Source organism: Halichoerus grypus, chromosome 6 (genome assembly GCF_964656455.1).
Source record: "Halichoerus grypus chromosome 6, mHalGry1.hap1.1, whole genome shotgun sequence".
NCBI lineage: Eukaryota > Metazoa > Chordata > Mammalia > Carnivora > Phocidae > Halichoerus > Halichoerus grypus.
Window position 1 is genome coordinate 24,633,343 of NC_135717.1, and position 20,490 is coordinate 24,653,832.

General features: G+C 42.1%; 1 long non-coding RNA gene across 1 annotated transcript; it reads left to right on the plus strand.

The window, feature by feature from the left end:
• Positions 1–1,787: 1,787 nt before the first annotated feature.
• On the plus strand, positions 1,788–17,549 carry LOC144382072 (uncharacterized). The gene is made up of 3 exons (XR_013448467.1): positions 1,788–1,943; positions 8,616–8,803; positions 17,332–17,549. It is a non-coding gene; the product is annotated as an uncharacterized LOC144382072 (long non-coding RNA).
• The last annotated feature ends 2,941 nt before the right edge of the window (positions 17,550–20,490 follow it).

The window sequence follows — 20,490 nt, forward strand, 5'->3', positions numbered from 1 at the left end:
TGATGGAGGAGAGTAGCAAGATTCCCCTTTGTGGTATCTTCACTGCAAGGGGCGTAAGAAATCCTTCTGGGGAGGCGGACACAACATGTATTTAAGTCTGTTGGTGGTTGTATTAACTCTGGTGCTAGATACTCTCGAGCACATGGCGCCTGCTCGTTTAGGGGGTGTGTGGTGATCAGCAGGACAGGTGTCTGTCCCCAGGCAGTGGTCTGTTGTGATGGTGAGGAATGAATGAAGCATCCCTAGTGGCCCTGGGAGACCGGTGAGGAGGCCCTGCATTAATCCAGATTGTGTGCACTGGTTTCACCTCACCAGCTGCCCCCCAACAGCAGGTGGGCTCTGAGCGGGGCTGATGGTGACAGTTTTCTTGGTAAGACCCACGATGCCCCATAATCCTCCCCCAGTTTCCTTGTTGAGGGATGGGCAGGGCAGAGGCCAATGACAGGGGACCCATTCCTCCCTCACCACACAGGAGGAGTTGGGTGTATGCTTCTGTCACTGTTTAGGTCCTGTACTCCAATCCATTCTGCACCAGAACTCCTGGGTCTTGCAAAGCCCTCCTTCTTCCCGGCTTGTGGAAGCAGCCATCCCCCAGTAGCTTTGGGGTCGTGGCTGGGCCACCGAGGTGTCCAGGTCTGTCTGTCCACATGCTTCCCAGGAGTGGCTGGGAAGTGCACTGCTGTGGTCAAGGTCAGCCTGAGCAGCCTTTGAAAATGGGATTGCCATGCCCTGTGAGCAGGGTCTGGGCCGAATGATGGCAGGAGAGAGGGGGAGACAGGAGAGGTGGTTCCCTGTGGTCTTGGACAGGGCTGCACAGAGCAGAAGGCCCGAGGGCCTGGGGAGAGAGGGAAAGAGACTGTCAGGGAGAGAGACGCTGAGTGAGTGGTGGGGGGATTGGGCAAGTCCTAGAAAGCGAGAGGAACCAAGAGAGAGACACAGGGTAGAGAGAAGCAGAGACGAAGAGGAATTTCAAGGATGACAAGAGGTTGCTGGTCTAGGTGTATGGAAGTGGACCATGGACCAGGGTGGAGGAGGTCGATGTAGGTGCTTTGAGCATTGGGACCAGAGAAGGTGGGAAAGCCGGTGATCAGATTTCCCTGAGCCCAAAGCTCCAACCTTCCTAGGGCTGAGCTTTGCAGAGGCCGTTTCACTTGGGAAGATGGGCACACCCTCTTTTGCATGGGGTTGTGGGGCCGAGCCTCAGGATCTGTCATGGAGAGAGATGGCTTGGCTGGACCTGAGCATGCTCTGTGCCTGCAGCTGAGGGGCCCTGGCTTTGAGCATTGTAGGGATTCCCAGTGCGGCCAGCAGAGGGCGCACGCGCACCTCCACCGGGAGGGGGCGGTGTCCCCGCGCGCGCAGCAACTGCCTGCTGTCAGAAGACGTCATGGCGTTATCTGAGCCAGGGTAGCTCAGGGCAGGAGAGGTTGCTGCTGCCCCCTGAGGACCCACTAGCCCTCCGAGAGCCAGAGCTGCGTTTACCAGCAAGTTCTGCCGCCGCCCTGGGGAGAACCTGGGGCCTTTGCAGCAACTTGGTGCCTCCTGAGGAGCGACAGAGAAGCAGCCTTGTTGGCTGAGTGCTGAGGAGGGGGCTCTGGGCGGCTTCCCAGGACCTGCTGGTAGGTGAGCAGCACAGTCGCTTGCATTTTGGGGGCTGTTCCCCTGGTTTGGTCCTTATGTTCCCTGAGGGTATTTGAACCAGAGGTATTTTCCTCAGGGGTCCGTGGATTGAGGGGTCCCGCGACGCCACGTCAGAGATGCTGTGGTGGTTTTGTTACAGATGCAGGCTTGTTTCTGGGGAGAAATCCTGACTCCAATGAAGAGGAAGGGGAGCAGCATTTAGTTGGGAGGTGAACACACTCACTGCTGACTCTCAGGACCTTCTAGAAGAATGAGCTGGGATCCCACTGTCTGATTTCTGCTGGAACCGACCAGAGCCCCAGGTAAAAACAAAGTCCCGTCCAGTGTGTAACCTTAAAGGGAGAAACTCTCAGGGAATTATCAGCCACTGTCGGGTTTCTTTGGGAGGAAAGAGACTTGAATGTAGGACAGAGAAGCTGTGATGAAACCTCAGGCACACTGGGGACTATCAGAGAGGCTCACTGTTTTCAGGAGGAAAGGGGGCAATTTGGAAGGCTGTTAAGGACCAAAGGTCCATTGGCGGCATCTGGTAGTTCCAAGTGTGGTAGCTTCTCATGGGTGAGTCCTGTTGGAGGAGGTGGGGGGGGCATAGAGAGATGAGAATCGAGTTCTGCTAGCTGGAATAGTGGCGTATCCGTGTGCGAGGTCAAGTCCATGTCTTCCTGTTGGGTCCCCACTGGATCTGGAGTGGTAGTGTGTGAGGGCTCCCCCTGCCCAAACCTCCTGCCTGTGTTTTGTGACGTTTCCCGTTACGAGTTTTCAAAATGACGCTTTTTAAAAAATTTTATTATGTTATGTTAGTCGCCATACAGTACGTTAGTTTTTGATGTAGTGTTCCACGATTCATTGTATTTGTGTAACACCCTTCCTCCTTCTGATCAAGATTTGCTTTGATGAGCAAAATACATCAGAGAAAGATAAATACTGTATGATTTTACTCATCTGTGGAGTTTCTAAAGAAAAAACCACCAAATGAGCAAAGAGAAGAAAAAAGAGTCAAAGCAAGAAACACTCTTAAGAAAGAAAAAAAGAAGAAGAAGAATGTAGCAGGAGGGGAAGAATGAAGGGGGGGAAATCGGAGGGGGAGAAGAACCATGAGAGAAAATGGACTCTGAAAAACAAACTGAGGATTCTAGAGGGGAGGGGGTTGGGATGATGGGTTAGCCTGGTGATGGGTATTGAGGAGGGCACGTTCTGCATGGAGCACTGGGTGTTATGCACAAACAATGAATCATGGAACACTATATCTAAAACTAATGATGTAATGTATGGGGATTAACATAACAATAAAAAAAAAGAAAGAAACACTCTTAAGTATAGAGAACAAGCTGTTGTTACCGAGGGGAGGTGTTTGGGGGAATGGGTTGAATAGGTGATAGGGATTAGGTCATGCACTTGTGATGATCACCAGGTGTTGCCTGGAAGTGTTGAAGCGCTAGATTGTACACCTGAAATGACTGTCATAGTGTATGTGGACTAATTGTACATAAAAACTTTAAAAAAGTTTCCTTGGGAGAATTTCTTTTTCTTTTTAGGATTTTATTTGTATGTATGAGAGAGAGAGAGAGACAGAGAGGCAGAGGGAGAAACAGGCCCCCGCTGAGCAAGGATCCCAATGTGGGACTCAATCCCAGGACTCTGGGACCATGACCTGAGCCAAAGGCAGACGCTTAACCGACTGAGCCGCCCAGGTGTCCCCGGAAGGCTTCCTGATCAACAGTCAAGTTCTTTGTATTTAGTGGTTTTGTGTTTGAGTGCCAGCAAAGCTTTTTCAGATCGGCATGTCTCACGTTGGAGGGAAGGTGCATCGTGGTTGGAAACTACTCAAGTGACACTTGAGGAACAGGGAGGGTTAGATGGGAGAAACTCTCACGAACTTCCCATGTGAAGTCTGTATCTGCTCAAGATTGAGACCAGTGAGCCAGCATCACTTCATTGGAGACAGTGTTTCTACAGAGGATTGAGAGACAGCAAGTACAGAATCCAAAACAAGATGACAATTCCAAACCATAGGTTGGTTTTAATCCAGGACCCTAGGTCTGAAAGGAGCCAACTGAAAATATTTATTGGCACTTGTTTGGACTGAAGGCAAACCCGGAGTCCTGTATGCCTCCTGGAAGTGTCCTCCCCCAGTGGCTAGGAACAAAAGAGACCAATACTGCAGGAATGCACTGAATGAAATCACTGAGCACATTAGGGAACCTAGAGTACACTGAAGAACATGAAGCAATAGTTAGAGAACTTGTTGCAAGAATAGGAATACTTCTGGGACATTTCAGACACAGTATTGTTCTTTCCAAAGAACTGTTGAGAACTCTATGGGTTATCAGTAGTGGTGTGTTATGTTGTAAATTCAGAAACCATGCATTTGGATTAGAATCAGGATTCAGTTAGTAGTTTAGGTAAAAGAAAGACTTTTGAATTCTGAACCTTCTCAACCTCTAGAAATGCTCACAAGATCAAAATGAGGCTATTTTAGGGAAGATCATAATCCAAAGAGGTTTCCTCCTTTTGCAAGAGACTGGGATATGCAGAAAATGGCATGTTCTTTGCACAAAAGAGGTAGAAGGAGCAACAGTGAGAAAAGGAATGCAGGCCTGGTCTGGACATGTGGGGAAAGCTGTCTCCCCAGATGTTTTCTATTTCAATTTGGGAAGTATTTACCTTCTTGTCACCAGATGGTGTACAGGTCCAGTCAGGGTTTGGTGCCTTCTTTCAATGTGTCCCGTGGACCCAAGAGTCCATTCCCTGGGATTTGGCAGCACAAGGTTTGGTTCGCAGTATGTGCTAAGGGCCTCTCAAGGGAGGTTGAAGAGAATCTCTGTGGAGGTGTCTTTTCCGATAGAGAGACTCTCCAGGTTGCAAGGTGTGATGATCAAGGTAAGTGTCCCCTGGGAGTGGCCTGTGAAAAGATTGCTCTGCTACAACACGGTTAGTTTTAATAGAAGCAACTAGATCTTTGCATTATTGAAATATATCCCCCTTTCCCACCTGTGGGTCAAAAGGGGCAGTGGTCGAATGCATGGATGTCCAGTGACTGTCTCCAAGGGTGAGAGTCTGAGTTCCAAAGGAGGTGGACTTGAGATTTCGAAGGAGTAACAGCAATGCCTTTGGCCCAGGTCGTTGGAAAATATGCACATTTTGCGCATTGAGTCCCCAGTATTGCCATTATTGCATTGGACCATCTGTGAAGATAGGGGTTAGTGATGGACAATGAAAGTGTTGTCAAACTGGCCAAACATCACAAACGGGCTGAGGTCCCTGCACGGTAGAATGGGTTTTCTGGTCACTGTGTAGTTCAAGAGGGCTTCCCTGGGAGGGATACTTTTCTCTAACAGGATTGGAGCCACACACGAGTCATTGGCCTTTCTGCAAGGGAAAGCTTTGGTCCAGTGAGGAAACATAGGCACATTGACTAACACTTATTTCCATGAGATGAGGAAGTTGCATGAAATCCACTTGCCAAATCTCAAAGGGTTCATTGGGCAGTTTAAATGCCCAGGGGAGGTATGGATTTCTTTCCCAGGATTGTATTTTGGACCAAGGGGACGAGCAAGGTAGGCACTTTTTGCAGCCTTCTTAATATTTCCCCACCAATATTGGTTCATGAACACTATCAGTTTGTTATTAGCCCAATGGTTTAATGTTTGTACTGTTGTCAGGCGTGGGAATTTTAGAATTTTGGGGAGGGCCAGATTGTTACTTGATCCAAGGCAGAATTCTCTCTTTTTATCAGTCATTAGATTCCCAACATTGTTTCTCCTTGTCTGGGCCCAGTTGTTGGGCATATCTGATCAATTTTTCCAAATTGTCAATTGGTAGAGGACATCCCTTCAGCACATGACAGAGGCCTGACTCTCAAGCTCCTTTTGAGCAGATTTTTTGGCAGAAATGTCAGCAAGGCTGTTTCCTCTGGCGTCCAGGGAGTCAAGTGCAGAATATCCCTGGGACCTTAATAATAGCTAGATCTGCAGGCAAAAGTATGGCATCTGATGAATTTTGGACATAGGAGCCATTTTTAAAATTTTTTAATTTTATTATGTTATGTTACTCACCATACAGTACCTCATTAGTTTTTTTTTTCTTTAAAGATTTTATTTATTTATTTGACAGAGAGACCCACAGCAAGAGAGGGAACACAAGCAGGGAGAGTGGGAGAGGGAGAAGCAGGCTTCCCGCTGAGCAGGGAGCCCGATGTGGGGCTCGATCCCAGGACCCTGGGATCATGACCTGAGCTGAAGGCAGACGCTTAACGACTGAGCCACCCAGGCGCCCCTAAAGTAAGATTATAAACTGAAATACACACACACAAACACACACACACACACACACACACCCCTATGATTATTTAGCACACATTTATTCCCCCAGATATTTACTCATTAACCTACTTTGTACTAGACTCTGTGCAGGGTCCTGGGCATACACAAGTTACAGATTCACACAGCTCATAGTTATTAGAATAAAAAAAATGAGCTGGGATTGTTACTGTCTTTGTCACCCTTGGATGAAATGGCACATACATTAAACCATAGCTGACCTTGAGTTGCAGTATTTTCCATGCAAACATACCAGTTAGAGTCAAAAATGGTGTCATCATTGACTTTAAACTCTACCCCTGGAGCCTCTGGCCTGGGTGGATAATTGCCCTAGGGAGAGTCATTTCTTTTGGGGTTCCCAAGGGGATGAAGGGAACCTTAGATGCCAGATGTAATGATCAAAACATTGACTCCATTTCTTTCTCTAGTCCAGTGGGCAGGGCACCAGGTGCATCCAGAAGAAGAAAGAGCTATTGTTTCCTATGAAGGGAAATGAAAATCACTATTTTAGAGTTTAAGCCCAATTAGTGACCTGCATTTCAGGGCCCCAGACAGTGTAGGTTAGATTATCACACATATTGCTTCCCACTTTACCCTAAATGTTGACACGAGAGGAAGGTTTTGGATTTACCACGTTTCTCATTTATTCAGATGGATGCTCAGATCATGAGAAATAAGAAGAGAATATAGCAGCACAATTAAGTGCCTTTGGAGCAATGTCATTATCTTCCCTTATTCCGTTGGAATAGAAGCTTCATGAAAGGAGGGATTTTTGTCTGTTCTGTTCACGATTCTATCTCTAGCACTTTGGATAATGCCTGGCACATAGTAGCTTTCCCAGGATTTGTTGACTGAATTCATGTATTTCTCCTACAGAAACATTAATATGGGTAGGCTCTTTCTCAGGAGACCTTCTTTTTGCCCTTTCTTGCTCACATACACATTTTCCTTCCAAGGAAGTGTTTGTGATCTGAATGTGTCTGTTATTTGGTCTTCCATTTATCAACTGCCTTGTCAGGTTGAATAACTGATCGTACTGAAAAAATACTTAGAGGAATGTTTTCCATTAATGGACGTGGAATTTTTAATTTTGAATATACTTATTAGCAACATATATACACACACATAGACAGATACATATATACACTTACACATGCTCTTTGTAGGCTTGTATCTTACAGAAATAGAACTAGTGAATTGTCCTCCCTAGTAGAACCAGTAATTTATCCTCCCTGATAAAACTCAGAGAGGATCCAGTTTGTACCAGGATAAACTATGCTATGCTGTATATCAAATAATCACCCAGATCTCTGTGGTGTATGGAACAACAAAGGTTTGCTTATGTTTTGCTCTTGCTACTTGCCTATCATGGTCTTCTGTGACCTGGTTGATGGAACAACCATTATTTGAAGGGTTACCAGTAGGTGTGGAAGAGTGAGCAATTATATGTTCTAGCTTAGATAGGATAGACATCATTTCCATTCATTGGCCAGAACTTGTCACTTGGCCAGAGTGCATATTCTCGCATTACTTGGGTGGGGAGGTGGGGGGGGGGGGGTTTCCTGGGTAATGGCTACTGTAGTTGTCCTTTTACCAGAATATGTTAGATTCATTCTATTTCTGGAAGTCTTTCATAACATAACCCAAAAGAACTTTCCTAGAGGAGCAGTACTTAAAAAAATAAAAACTGACCATTTTGTAACCTTAGCAAACTAGAATTCACATACAGGAGAGTGGTGACAATCATAGACTTTTTGGAACCAGATTTGGAACCAGAGAGAACGGAGTTCAAATTTCATCTGTGCCGCTTAGTGGCTGTGTGGTGTTATGTACAATATTTAGTTTCTCCAAGATTAGTATTTTCCTCCCTAAAACACTTAACAGATAAGATGAAATGACTGTGAAGATAAAATGAAATTCCGTACAGAGGTGCCAAGCACACAATGTCTAACACACATTCAGATTCATTACATGTTAGCTAGCTTGCAAGTTGGAATGTCTTGATATTTTAGGAGTTGGTGCCTCTTGGGCTAAGTTTTCTTGGCAGGAGATGCTTTCATGTTCACAGGAGGGCAGGCAATTAAGATTGCTCGCATTTGTCTGTGGAGGATGTTCTTGAAAGAGCAGTTCTTTTGAAATGGTTCTTCAGCTTACTCTGTTTAAATTTTAGTAATTTTTTGTGTCCACCCACAATCTCACACACGTATTGTCCTTACTCCAGACTCTCTGGAAGTCTTAGTATTTTCAAGTCTGAACCTTGGATATCTATCAGAATCTCCAGGGTGTTTTTCAAAGCACCTATGTCTGAGTCCCACGTCAGGACAATGAAATCGGTTTCTCTGAGAGAGGGGACTCAGTCATCTGTATTTTTAGAAAGCACCTCTAGTGAGTCTAATGAGCAGAGAGGATGGAGAACCACTGCTCTTCATAGCCTTTCTTTTGCTCACCTTTCCAGCTTCACCTACCACCACGTTTCTCTCCCTTGCCCACCATGCTCCAGCCATCTTTTTTGTTCATGGAACATGCCAAAGTTGTTCCTACTTCAGGGCCTTTGCATACACTGTTCCCTAGCCTGGAATCCATCAGCTCAAATTTTCATATAACTGATTCTTTTTTATTTTATTTTATCTTATTTTTTATTGCTTTATTTGACAGAGAAAGACACAACAAGAGAAGGAACACAAGCAGGGGGAGTGGGAGAGGGAGAAGCAGGCTCCCCGCTGAGCAGGGAGCCCGATGTGGGGCTCGATCCCAGGACCCCAGGATCATGACCTGAGCCAAAGGCAGAAGCTTAACGACTGAGCCACCCAGGCGCCCCAATATAACTGATTCTTGTTCATCAGGTATCAACTCAAATGTCATAGTTTTAGAGTGTCACATGATCACCCCTCATCCTGCTTTATTTCCTTTCTAACATTTGTTGGTATTTGAGCTATTGCCGATTCATTTGCTTGTTTCATGCCTATGTCCTCACTATTATATGAGATCTATGAAGGTGGAGCCTTTATATGATTTGTTCACTATTGTATGCCCAGGGCTCAGAACAGTATCTGTTCCAAGGTACTTAACCAAACATTTCTTGAATAAATGATTCTTGTCTGCCATTTGCTGACATCATTGGATGACATCATTTTAACAATCAATTCTTTTTTTTTTTTTTTGACTCAAGAATAGCCTTTTATTCTGTTTAACAATCAATTCTTATGAAATCTTCACAAAACAATCATTTCCTTAGAAGCAAGACTTGTGGCTTCTCTATGTCTCATGCCCCTTGACACAATTTATATTGTTTATCGATCTGTTATAGAGAGAAAGGAGAAGAAGCACTGGATAAATATCCATTGTTATTGGGATCATCGTATACCATGGCCTTTGCCCTTTGCGCCTACTTCTTTTCTCTTACTGGTTACCATCATTCTTAAGGTTTCTTGGGTTGGAAAGCATTGAGGTTTCTTTTTCTTAAACTCCTCTCTCTAGGGATCATTAAGAAGAAGAAAACTTATGGGACTTGAAGTCAGAGGTTTGAGTTTGATTCTGATTCAGCAGCTTATCAGGGAAAACCATTTAACCTCCCCGAGCCTGTTAATGAAGTCAGGACACTAACAGTTCCTATCTCAAAAAAACTGTATACAAATAAAGTGAGAGGGGTGCCTGGGTGGCTCAGCTGGTTAATCCTCTGCCTTAGGCTCGGATCATGATCTTGGGGTCCTGGGATCTAGCTCCTCTCAGTGGGGAGTCTGCTTCTTCCTCTCCCTCTGCCCCTCCCCCTGCTTTGCACTCTCTCTCAAAGAAATAGATGAAATCTTAAAAAAAATAAGAAGCAATAGGTAAAATTACCTTGCATTGTGTGGGAATTCAGCAAATACATTTCAAAAGAATATACCACTCGTATGCCACTTAGATTTGCCATTTTCTTTCTGTCCCTCTTGCTATTGTATAAGAATGGGGGAAGGGACCTCCTTCTCAGTCTCCCTGCCTCCATCCCTCCCTCCTCTGGGCCATCAACATAGATTCTGATCTTTTCCACTATACCATCCTACTCTTCTAAAATATTGTGTAAAAATGTGTGCATTTTATTTTCACGTGTCAGGAAGTTGTTCACGCTCTCTCATTGTACAGTTTTCTCTTGGATCCGTTGGTGTTGAAGGATAGACCTTTGGAAGCAGAAGGCGCCGTAGAGTTCCAGACCCTTAAGCTTACAGAAGAGAAGGAAATAATAATCTATTTACCTTGAGAGGCTGTGAAATCAAAGGAAAAAGTCACCTGCTCCCACACCTCAATTGCAGTCAAGAATAACTGACTTTCCTGAGACAGATGTTTCTGAGGCAGATCAGACTTTCTCTGTACTCATATACCACATGAGGGAAGTTTTTTTTATTGTAAGATTAAAAACAAAAAGCAGGAGAAATAAAGCAGGATCTAAGAGTATAAAAGCTTTCACAATGTGCCGGACAAGAGGACAAATGGAAACAAGTCCATTCATGAAGCTGCATTAAGAAACCCCAGATATTGTTTGAGTTGAGGCACTAGGAGAGACACATACGGAGAGATGTGTCTCGGATTATACTTTGGTTTCTAGGAACTTCCAACAGCCACCATCAAATACTAATTTGGAGAATCCGGTTTGAATATTGCCTAGCTTAATGGTTTTCAAAGTATGTTTTGGGGATCTTTAGAATCAGAATCATTGTGGCATGCTTTAACTTGTTACCTTATTTGCATTATTTCTCTCATTATTTACATATACATACTACATACACATATGAATATATACATATGTTTGTATGTGTATATACACACACATTTTTTTCTAAACCATTTATTTGAAAGTAAGTTGCAGACATTATTCTCTTCACATTTAAAGTCTTCTGCATTCATCCTTAAGACATAAGAAGGACATTCTTCTGTATAACAATAATACTATTTTCACACCTAAGACAATCATAGTTCCTTGATATCATTTATATCCCTTCCACAACTGAAAATTCTTTATCTCAAAATGTCTTTTCGAGTCTTTTTTTTTTGAAGATCCAGGATCCAAACAAGATCCATGTCATGCATCTTGTTCTTATGTCTTGTTGGTCTTTTCTAACCTGGAGGAATTCTTCTGCTTTTATTGCCGTGACATTGCCTTTGAATCCAGGGGAGTTGTCTTGTTGAATATTTCACATACCGCACATGTGTGATTGTTTCCTCATTGTTGTGGTCTGAATCTTTGCGTCCCCTACCCCAAATTTATATGTTGAAATCCTAACCCCTGAGGTGACGGTATTAGGAGGTGGGAACTTTGGGAGGTTATCAGGGATCACCTAATAGTTTAATTGAGCCTACTAGTTTTGAGGCTAATAGTTTACCTTAATGAGGCTTTGCCCTCATGTATGGGATTAGCACCCTTACGACAGAGGCCCGAGAGCTTTCTTGCCTTTTCCACCGTGTGAGGATACAAGAAGAGGACCCACATCCAACCATGCTGGCACCTTGATCCCAAACTTCTGGCTTCCAGAACTATGAGAACTAAATTTCTGTTGTTTAGAAGCCCACCCCAGTGTGTGGTATTTTGTTATGGCTTCCCAAATGGACTAAGACACTCATGGTATCATTTAACTTGTTAATGTGAATTGGAGATTAGGTTTAGATTGGAGTAGATCAGATTCAGGATCAATATTTTTGACGAGAACATTTCATAGGCAATCCACATACAATACATTGCATCATGTCACTAGGCCTATGTGTCAGATTGTTCCACTGTTAATGATGTGAAATGGGCTTACTTGGTTTAGATGGTGTCAGACACATTTCTCAATTGAAGGTACATTGAGGTAAGCATGTAATTTGTGGGATAATACTTGGCTCTGTGTGAATATCCTATTTCCTAAAAACTTTCATTGAGAAGAGAGAGCGTCCAATAATGATCCTTATCTGAATCAATCACTGCATTGGAGGTTACAAAAGGTTGATTTTCAAATTCTGTCATTTTTCTACATTTACTAACTGCCATTTTCTCTAAAAAGAACTTTACTTCCTCCTCCTAACCTCAGTATCACTACCGAGTCATAGGATTTTAAAACGTCGATGTTCTAACCAGTTGCAATGATTATTCTTTTTGATGTCTAAATTTTCTCAAATTTGGTCAGTGAGAGCCCTTTTAATGGACTTTTGTATTCCTTTGACACGCCCCCATCATTATTTCATTACTTCTTTACTTTCTCATCTAACGAGAGGTCCCAGGCTTACCTGGTATTCGCTCTGCTCTATACTTGGAAACATCAGTGTCTCATAGGATCTCCTTGAATAGGAAATGATCTTTAGAAGTCATGATGTACGCTCAATGTTGATTCATTATTATTAGATGCCATTGTTTGGAGGAACTTTTTAGTACATAGAACTGGGAAAAACAATTTCCAAATCCAATTTAACATTACAATTGCTTTTTAATGTTTGGGGAGCATTTGTTTCTATTTTCCTTGAAACTATCTATTCATGTATTTTGCCTATTTTCCTACCAAGTTTGGTCTTTTTCTTCTTTAAGAAGCCGGGATATATTAGGGATATTAGCTCTATGTCTGTTAGATAAGTTGCAAATGTTTTCACTCCGTACCTCATTTGTAATATCTGACCCCCATTCGCCAGCCTGGAGCTAATTTCTGAAGAAGGGCTCCTTATTCACATGAGCAAAACATGGACAGAAGAAAATGGAATTCCTGTTTTTTGGATGTCAGGCACTTTTTTGGGTGCTTTGTGAACATTTTCTCATTTGCAGCTTATGAAATATCTTTGAATATTATTTCTTGCCTGAAACCCCTGTGGCTAACGTGTTTTAGAATTCCTTGTTTTTCAGTTTTTATAAAGGTGATACGGTGTATAGAACCATGCTACTCCCCTAACAGGATCTGGAGCTGCATCTTGAAATCATACTAATAAATATTTCTGCATTGAAATATATGAATATTCCTACTGATTAGGATAAATAAATACTATGGGGAGGAGTTTCACTTGCTGATAGGTCAGGTTATGCAGCCAAATGAGATATGAAAAGCACTTTTATTTTTCAGAGCTTTTCGGATTTTGGAATGGTGGATAAGAGATGTTGGAGCTCTATCACCTTTACTTTGTAGGCAGGGGAAAGGAGTTTTGGTGTTTGTTTTTTAACCAAATACATCCTCTGACTTTCACCCTTTTCTTCTTTTTCTCTTTGTTTTGTAAGGAAGGGAGGAGGGGGCAAGCTGGAGAGCTTGCGGATTCAAGTGAGTACCATGAAAAGCGTGGTGTCTCTCCACTTGTCTTCTCTCCACCTCCCTGCAGCCAGGGTGAGACTGAGACGTGCAGCCCCTCTGGTAGCCCAGTATTCTTTATAACCGATATTTAACCAATATTCTTTATACACTTGTTCAATATCTGTTTGGAGGAAAGGCTGTTTGCTGCATGGGGGAAGGATGAAAAAGAAAGATACAGGTGACAGTGTGCAGCCTCATCCCCAGAGTTCCAAGCACAGCAGCTCTGCCCCCAAACGTGCATGCCTCTCTCAGTCCGAAGGACACTCTGCAGTTGGTCTGATCTCCTCTCCTTAGGTGGGTGGTTAGCAACCACCTCCTTTCATTCATGTGTCTTTTATGGGATTAGTACATAGTATACCAAATTACTTCCAGCCACACACTCTCAGTCTCTCTGAGAGGGATTATGATACTACACATTTTTTGGTCTTATTCCTTTTCTGGTTCCCTTAACAGACTATGCCCCAAACAAATATGCTGTAGGCCCTGGTCTGTAATGAAATATTTTGCCAAAAGTGCTTGTTTTGCTTCATTATCTCCACTTATCTGGCTGAATACGGCCTCCTTCTGTACTGTGGAGTGTTTCTGTTTTTTTTTTTTTTTTAAAGATTTTATTTATTTATTTGACACAGAGAGACAGAGTGAGAGAGGGAACACAAGCAGGGGTAGCGGGAGAGGGAGAAGCCGGCTTCCCGCCAAGCAGGGAGCCCAATGCGGGGCTCGATCCCAGGACCCTGGGATCATGACCTGAGCCGAAGGCAGACACTTAACGACTGAGCCACCCAGGCATCCCTGTACTGTGGAGTTTTATGGTTTTTATATTCTGGTTTTTCGTGACCTATCTCATTTTTCCATCAAAACCAAACTCTCCTGTCTCCTTGTGCCTCAGGGCGCTACTGAAAATCTAGTAAGTGATTTCCAGTATAGAGGAAGGACTGGATTCGTGATCCATTCCTCCCACAGTTTTGATCTTTGACATAATACCTTAACTCAAAAGTGCTCTAATGGCAAGCAGGTATTATAGGCCATAGCATGTAGGTGGAGGGACTGCAAATTGAGGACTTTTAATTTCATCATCAGCACACCACCCTATGCACAGTCTCAGTCAGCTAGGTGTCTAACTCTCGCTTTAATTTTGGCTCAGGTCATGATCTCATGGTTGTTGGATTGAGCCCTGTGTCAGTGTCAGGCTCCACTTGAGATGGGAGTCTGCTTGAGATTCTGTCTCTTCCTCTGCCTTCCCCACTTCCTCCCCTCCCCCGCCTCGATCTCATGCACTCTCTCTTTTGCTCTCTCTCATAAAGAAATCAATCTTTAAAAAAATGAGTCAGAGAAAGATAAACATTCTGATTTTAAAATGGAAAAAGGACAGTAAACATAAGAAAACTTCAATCTTACTAGTAATCAAAGGACAAAGAAGATTATTCACTTTTCACATTGGCAAAGACTTAAAACCTGATCATATCCAATGTTACTTGCTCCTTTACTGTCTGGAAGGGTTTTTGTAAGTTTCATGTTATTTCTTCCATAAATGTTTGATAGGATTTACCAGTAAAACCACTTGGACCTGGGGCTTTCTTTCTGGTAAGGTTGTTAATAATTATTTCAGTTATTAAAATAGATACTGGATCATTCAGATTTTTGTTTTATTTTGTGTGGTATGTTATATTTTTTGAGGCATCTTTCCATTTCATCTACATTGTTGAATTTGTTGACATAAAACTGTTCATAGTATTTTCTTGTTATCTTTTTTTTTTAAAGCTTTATTTACGTATTTTAGAGAGAGAAAGTGAGAGACTGGTAGACGGGGAGAGGGAGAGGGAGAGAGAGAATCTCAAGCAGGTTCCCCACTGAGTGCAGAGCCCAACATGGGGCTCAATCCCACGACCCTGAGATCATGACCTAAGCCAAAACTGGCTAAGGCCAACACTTAATCAACTGAGCCACCCAGGCACCTCTATCTTTTTAATATGTGTAAGATCTGTAGCGATAACTCCTTTTATATTTCTGATATTGGCACACAAAAATTTTATGTTAAAGGATGATCATCCAAGTGTTTTATAAAGTAAAAAATTGAAAAAAAATATAAAATCATACCTCTAACAATAAGGGATTAGTAAAGTAAAAAACTTTATCATCTTGACAGAATGAACTACTACATGTCCCTTAAAATTATATGAAAACTATTATGAAATAATACTGCATGCTTACCAGGATGACTGAAGTTCAAAAGATTCATAATAACAAGTGTTGTTGAGGGTATGGAGCAAATAGAACTTTTTGTTTTTTGAAGATTTTATTGATTTTTTGACAGAGACAGCAAGAAAGGGAACACAAGCAGGGGGAGCGGGAGAGGGAGAAGCAGGCTTCCCGCAGAGCAGGGAGCCCGATGTGGGGCTCGATCCCAGGACCCTGGGACCGAGACCTGAGCCGAAGGCAGACGCTTAACGACTGAGCCACCCAGGCGCGCCCAAATAGAACTTTTTAAAAAAAAGTTTTTCTTTAAATGCCAGTTAACATACAGTATAATATTAGTTTCAGGTGTAGGATTTAGTGATTCAACAAACCAAACAACATCCAGTGCCCATCACAACAAATGTGCTTCTTAATCCCCATCACCTGTTTCACCCATCTCCCCACCCACCTCCCCTCTGGCAACCATCAGTGTGTTCTCTATAGTTATAAGTCTCTTTCGTGGTTTGCCTCTCTCTCTCTCTCTCTCTCTCTCTTTTTCCTTATGCTCATTTGTTTTGTTTCTTAAATTCCGCATATGATTGAAATCATCTGATATTTGTCTTTCTCTGACTGACTTATTTCGCTTAGCATAATTATGCAAATGGAACTTTGATTCAGCTTCCACTGTGGTAGTAGTATAAATTGGGAATTAGAAAACTGTGGTAATATCTTAATCAAACTGAGAATATGCATACCTTATGATTCAGCATCTCCCCTCCTAGATCTCTCTCAATCATAAATCTTTGCATCTATTCAGCCACAGACATGTAGAATAATATTCAAAGCACCTTTATTCATGTTATCCCAGATTGGAATCAATCCCATTCTCTCACCAAAAGTAGAGTGGATCAGTAAATTTTAGGTGTATTCATACAATGGGATTCTACATAGCAATGAAGAAGAATGACCTATTGATACAGATACAGACAATGACATGGATAAATCTCACAGGCATTATTTTGAGAGAAAGAAGTCAGACACAAAAGAGTACAGACGGGATGATTCCATTTGTATAAGGGAGCAGGCAAAATTAATCTATGGTTTTAGAAGTCAGAATAATAGTTACTGATGGAAAGAGAGGCTAAAGGTAAAACTTGAGACCAGTTAGAGGTGAAGAAAGGAAGTGCTTCATTCAGAGTTAACTCCAGTAGGGAATGCTCAGAGGAGAGACTTCCGGAGCAAAATTTAGTTGAGTTTTTTAAGCTGTGTCAAAACACTGGGAAAGCAGGTTTGCGATTTAGAGAGTGGGATGTTCAAATTGCTTGTCATATTTAACATTCCTGTGACTTTTGTGGTTGGCCAGTTCTGAATTGGGATGGCCCATGGAATCTGCTTGCAGTCATCTGCCACTCAGAATTGATTGCTCTTAGGATTTAACTGACTTTTCCCAATTCCTGAAACTGCTTTTAGGTACAGAAATTTACTTCTAAGTTCATAAAAGGAGGAGTTCAGTTTTCACAGAGGCATGAGGACATGAGGGAGCCTATTAGGGTGCTGGGAATATCTTATGCCCTAATCTAAATGTGATTACAGGCACATAAACATGTAAACATTCATTGGGCTGTTCATGTAAGATTTGTGTACTTACTGAATGTATGTTTTACTCAATTAAAAATTTTAAAATGGTACTATGTAAGTATGCATTATTGCACAGAACAACATTTCTCTTATATTGCTGAATGAAAAAGACAAGTTATGCTAGAACATTTCTCCTTGAACTCACTTCTACTAAAAAAGTGTTTCTATATACGAAGAAAGAAGACTGGAAGAATATACAGCAAAATATGAGATGGTGAATGACTCTTATTTTTTTATTTTTGTTTATTTGCATTTTCTAAACTTTCTCTAATGCTTGTGTATCTGAGGTGGTCCAGAGCCCTCCCCAGACCACCACAGCCCCACGCTCAATAGCAGTAACCACAAGCATTTACCACCTCTGACCCCAACACATCTGGGACATCATCAGCTCTACCAGTCCAGCGGAGGTAACCATCTTCATCCATGATCCCTCTGTCCCCTGTGAGGTAAGCCATGTGGACTCTCGCTGAAGCATATTCCTCCCAGCTCACCTGAGAGAAGAACAAATTCAGAAACCTAAATTTACATAACTTCCACAATCATTTAATGGTATGAGCTGAGCACTGTGCTAGCTAGCCCTGAAGGGAGATAGAGAAAAAGAACACAAAATCTGCACTCTCCAGGTGCTTCCCAGAGAGAAAACACACATAGATCTTTGTTGGTGACTTCTGTTAGCATCAGGTGTTTTTTTTTTTTTTTTCTTCCCATCTGGAAACAGGAATAAGGATGGTACTTTACCCAGAGGTTTTTTCCTGAGGCTGAAATGATGCAATGCAAGCATAGCATTTAGCATAGGGCCAGTTGCCGTTTGTGCAAGGGACGCTGGCTGCTATTTTCTTAGGCTCATCATCCATCAAACACAATCACTGCTCTTAAATTGTGCCTTTAATTTCAACACTGTCCATGGCTTTCTATCAGAAGGTGACTTTGGATTTATGTTCTTACACCAGAAACACAATAGAGTGATTAGTACAAATACCCCTTAGCACAGACAACCTCATTTTGCTTGATCATTCTGTAGAGTATCCACAGATTCTTTTTTTAAAAAGATTTTAGGGGCGCCTGGGTGGCTCAGTCGTTAGGCGTCTGCCTTCGGCTCAGGTCATGATCCCAGGGTCCTGGGATCAGCCCCACATCAGGCTCCCTGCTCCGCGGGAAGCCTGCTTCTCCCTCTCCCACTCGTCCTGCTTGTGTGCTCTCTCTCTCTCTCTCTGTCAAATAAATAAATAAAATCTTCACACACACACAAAAAGATTTTACTTATTTGAGAGAGAGAGAGAGAAAGAGAAAGAACACAGGGAGAGAGCACAGAGGGAGTTGGAGAAGCCGACTCCCCACTGAGCAGAGAGCCCGGCATGGGGCTTGATCTCAGGACGCTGGGATCATGACCTGAGCTGAAGGGAGACGTCCAACCGACTGAGCCACCCAGTGCCCCAGATAGCCACAGATTCTAACAGCACTTGACTTGACTGCTATTGAAACCACAAGACCAGTTAGTCTAGGTTCTTGTATCTAAAAAAAATCTGCTTCTTAAAGTTCTAATGAATTTTGGTAAAACTCTGTGTAAGCAACTCATTCTCAAGTCGAATAATCCAAATAGGTGTATGAGATACCGGAATCTCTTATTTGGAATCTCTATATTATGGGGGAGAAAGAGATTTTTTTGGTATCAGTGTGTCTGAGTTATCTTGTCAAAGTTTGAAAATATTAAGCATTATCCCTTAGAGAAATTTGGTAATATTAGAACTTTTAAAAAACAAGAAACAGAATCTTAATTATAGAGAACAAACAAATGATTACCCAAGGGGAGGGGATGAGTGAAGTAGGTGATGGGGATTAACGAATACACCTGTGATGAGCACCAAGCGTTGTATCAAAGTGTTGAATCATTGGGGGCACCTGGGTGGCTCAGTCAGTTAAGCGGTTGCAGCTCAGGTCATGATCCCAGGGTCCTGGGATCAAGCCCTGCCTCAGGCTCCCTGCTCAGCAGGGAGTAGAAAAAAATTACATAGCCTTTAACTCAGACATTTGGCTTTTGATAATTTTTCATAGGAAATAATTAAAATGGCATTCAAAGAGTTAACAAGGTTACTCACTGAAAAAGTATGTTTAATAGGAAACATTGGAAATGAAGAAAATTTCCAATAATAGGGGATATGTTCAATAAATCATGATATTTCCTTTTGGTAGCATACTGGGAAATTAATAAAATTTTCTGTTCTATAGGGGCGCCTGGGTGGCTCAGTTGTTAAGCGTCTGCCTTCGGCTCAGGTCATGATCCCAGGGTCCTGGGATCGAGCCCCGCATCGGGCTCCCTGCTCGGCGGGAAGCCTGCTTCTCCCTCTCCCACTCTCCCTGCTTGTGTTCCCTCTCTTGCTGTGTATCTCTCTGTCAAATAAATCAATAAAATCTTTACAAAATTTTTTTCTGTTATATAAAAGGATTTACCTATATGTGAAAGTCATAAGTAAAAAAGCAAGATTGATAGCCAGTAGGTAGAATGTAATTCCAATTTTATAAAATAATATATGTACATAGAAAACTAAGAGAAGGATATATATCCAAATGTTAACAGTGAGTAGTAATGGTGGGATTATGAGTGAAAAGAATTTTCTTTGGCCTTTTTCTTAGTTTTTCAAAGTTTTCTATATCTAACATAGAGTTTTATTATTAGAAAGGTTGAATACATAATATTTATATTTAAAAATAATTAAAAGGAGGCTTCCCTTTACAGAAAAAATGGAAATCGCTTTATAGAGGAATGCCACCTAATTAATATGTAAGGAATGACAGGTTGAAAAGCACCATTTTGCATCCTCCATTTTCATAATTGATTCAGGAAAGAATCATTAATGCATGCTTAAAATCATTGGGTGAAAGTTGATTGGAGAATAAGATATTCAGCGAGTCTCAAATCATTACCCCACAGATTCCTTATGAAGTATAAAGGAGAAAATGTGCCTTTACCATGGAGAGAAATGGTAGTACTTTGTTAACCAAAGGACCCAAATTAATAGCTCCCAAAGCGGGACAACACCATGTTTCCCCCAAGATGAGGAAATGAGAAATATGCACCATCTATGAAGTATTTTTGTCAAAAATGTTGATCCCGAGACTCTAGAATGTGGGGCAGTTTACAAGACAGCCGTCCTCTATTCTTTGGAACTGTCTGTGCCATGAAAAACAGAAAAGTTGGCGGAACTTGTTTTAGATGGAAAAAAACTCACAAGCCGTTAGAACCAATTAAATGCACAAACCTTGAGTGAATTCTGGATTTAGAAAAGCTAACAAATTTTGAGTAGAAAGGGAAAAATATAAATACGGGCCAGATATTAGATAATATTAAAGGATTATTATTATTTTAAAGATTTTATTTATTTATTTGAGAGAGAGAACAAGAGAGAGAGCCCACATTTGGGGGAGGGAACAGAATCCCTGCTGAGCAG